Source organism: Agrilus planipennis, unplaced genomic scaffold, assembly GCF_000699045.2.
Source record: "Agrilus planipennis isolate EAB-ADULT unplaced genomic scaffold, Apla_2.0 scaffold36, whole genome shotgun sequence".
Lineage (NCBI taxonomy): Eukaryota > Metazoa > Arthropoda > Insecta > Coleoptera > Buprestidae > Agrilus > Agrilus planipennis.
The window spans coordinates 374661-378349 of NW_020438956.1; positions in this window are offsets into that span (position 1 = coordinate 374661).

Consider the following 3689-nt stretch of genomic DNA (forward strand, 5'->3'; position numbering starts at 1 on the left):
CTCCTCGATCAGTTTTTTGCCAGCAAAGACCAAAAATTTTATGAGCGTGGAATTATGCTACTACCAGAAAGATGGCAAAAGGTGTTGGACCAGAACGGTCAATAAATAATTTAATAAAGTATTTGTTTATTATACGAAAACTGCCTTTCATTTCCACAAAAAAAAACGAAATGACTTTCCGAACGACCCTATAAATAAGTAAAATATTTCGAAGAGAATAAACTACAAGACCTATTACGTATGTTATGTATGGTAAAGTCGGCGATGACCATACGTATTTGATAATTTTGACTTTTTTTATGTGGTCATCAGAAACAGCACATTTAAAAGCAACATTCAGTCAAAGACACAGAAGGTGATGTTTATCTTTTATCATGATCTTTGCGAAAGCTTTCAACGGCTGTGGTCGTTTTTTGTTACGATACATTGTGAAATGGTTAAATGGTTATAAGTAAACAGATAACGTCATAGAGCTCGGATGGAGATAAAAAAAATTTGATGGATAACAGAAGAGAATGTAATAAAGATGTTTCTGAAACAAAATCTGCATGGTTTTGTTTGTATTATATAAATGTACCTAATGTACCTTTCATTTGGACAACTAATCGAATTTTTGTTGAATATTTTAAAAAGGTATGATATAATGAAATTGTAACATCCCCATAATTAAACCCATTAAATATTTTTTTTTTGAAACTAAGCAATTAGGTATTTCATCAAATAGCTTTTATAGTTTGCTGTTTATATAATTTACCTGATTGATGATTTATTTTAACAAAATGTACAATCCGATAACTCACGGATTTATACATATTGTTGATATATCGAGTACCTAAACTGTACAATTGTTAGGGTGATTACTCCTGTTTTCCGTCTAGCTCCTGTATTTGTCCATTTGACGATCTCCTTTGAAACAAATGCATATAAAATATAATATTAAAGAAATAATCGAACATGCTTGAATTTGTTGAAAGCCTAATATTTAAGCAATATAAAAATCAATATAATAGATTAGGTACTAGACAAATTGTATAAAGAACTCATTATGAGCTTTCGTGTGGTTTATCAACAAATCGCAAAAAAAATACAGCCTTTCATTTAATATCATGTTTAGGATTTAATAATTATACTTGTCATAATTAAGCTACAAGCGTGAAAAATTAGCGATTGATGCAGATTTGTTTCAACAAAATATTTCCCCTCCGGTATTATAAACTTTAAATATTTTAACATAAAAGCGTAATAACTAAAAAATTGTAAAAATATCTGCAATTCTATATAGCTTGAAATCGAATTGGCCATTAGATGATGTTTAATTGTATCCATTGCTTTATAATCGGACATTCCTTAAATTTTTATTCATCTATCATGAAATAAGAATAAGAAAGTAAATTAAAAACGTGTGTATGTGTATACATATTGAATCGCTAAATAGCTTATATTACAAAATGAGCCAAATTTTAAGGCAAATAACATCATGGAAAGATAGTAAATATGGGTTTGTATCGTGTACTACAGGGTGGTTACTTTTTGGTCAGTTTTCTGAGTTTCTCATAGAAAGAATTAAACAGAATGAAAGTTTGTCTACAAGTTAGGAGATGCAAAATTCAGATATGTATGATGATTTTAGATAATACATGATTTTATACAGTAGTAGGAAAAGCGTTACATATTCCTTACAACTAAAAATAGGTAATGTTATCGGCAATTTATTAACATAGAAATAAATGATGTCATCTCATTTTTTAAATAGGCATAATCTACACATATGCATATAACGGATGACTGATTTTTAATAACAAAAACACGTTTTATTTGCAATATATATTTATTGCTTCCACAATGATTTACTCAGTATATAGTGGCTTCTTCAGATATACACTACGTGCAGAAGCAATAAAGATATGTTGTTACTAAAACCTGAACTTTTATCATCTGATTACCATTTCAGTTTTCTGAGTTTGTGAAAAACTATCAGATCCATTTTCTATTCAATGTCAGGTTGATGGACATGAGACCACAGACTGCCGAAGTTTTATTGATTTTAGGATCTAATTTTTTCTGTTAAAAACAAATACTATGTTTATTACTTTTACTGTGTCGAAACAATTATTAAGGTTTGTCAATAAATTTGTGAAAAAGTAACGAAGTTAGAAAATTGAAACAGTGGTAAAAAAAATCATTCCAAACAACTTCTCGTGTAGCCCGTGCACCTTAGAAAGTTTAAATTTGTATAATAGATATTATAAGGCTTTAAAACTTCAAGATGCTGCTGAGCGAAAATCAAATTCTTTGAAATGTCTAACAGGCAATCTACCAATTTACATATATATGTATGTAGCAAACTTTTCGAGATGAATTAGGACAGACACTATCTAAACATGGACTGTTTATGGATACAGTATATTTGCAAAAATAGATTATTTTTATTATCCAGAGGATGTAGTTGGCACCTTACATGTATATTAATTTTTCACATTATAATTGTATTACACTAATCTAAAAGTAGCAAGATTCAAGGCTCGCGACATTTTTTATCGCAAACCAATCCTTGTAAATTAGAATACATCATCAGTTATTAACAAATGTTAATTGTGTCCCATCTTCTATAATAAATCTGCCTCCACTAAAATTCCTTATTACACACTGAGATACTTACATACATACACCCAGTATTCCTTTTGGTACTTAACGTAAGTTTATATTTAGGCCAGTACTACTCTTTGAAATAGAAAGTGTACAAAATTTACGAAATTATAAATAAGTACGTACGTCTACTGTATAGCCCTAGACCGTAATTCGTTATTAGGCTTTACTAAATCGAATTAGATTACACATTATACGCAAAGATTGTTATAACCAAAGCCACCGAAAGTGATTCCTGTCAGTAGCTCAGTCATTTTAGGATTGCTAAAAGAAGAAACTTGAACTATTATCTGATTTACGACAAAAAAACGCAATTACACCTTCAACAAGGCAGTTATTGACCGCACAGTGCCCTATAAGGTAGCGATAAGCAAAGGCAATTTGTTTAGGTACATTTACTTCCCTAAAATTTTGATTAAGTAATTTCATTCTATTTCGTAGAACAGAATTTTGCCATAATCTTGCTAATAAGTTTTGCTTTTAGTCTTGATCACATGATGGTCGTGTAAGCATAGAAAAGCCTTGATCATCTTCGTTTTACTAAATGCGGAAGATCAAGACAAAACTACATGATCAAGACTAATTTCACTTATCAGTATATGTATAAACAGTAATAAGTATGCGGAAATAGGAACATGACTTTAAGAGCTGTTTGAAATACTATATATTGTATTTTAAGAAAATTTCTTTTCTGTTGACGTAAAAGTTTTTAAAGTGACGTGTTTAACTAGGATAGGTATACTTCGTATAGTTTCTGTAGTGATGTGACCTTTAGTTTGACCGGCGCAAAGTAGAAAAGAACAGCACTAGGCCGGACAAGAAAGGAGACAACTCTTGACTAAACTCTTAACCGGTGAGGAGCGTATAATTCATACAGTACTGCACGGAAAAATTGACCATTTTATTCACTACAATTGCATTACTTAAATGTGCTGTTATTGGTACCAATTACTACTAAAAATATGAACGAGATGTTTATTTATATTTGAAGACATACTAACGGCTTCAACGCTTGTTTTCGACTTGCACTACTATTCATAATT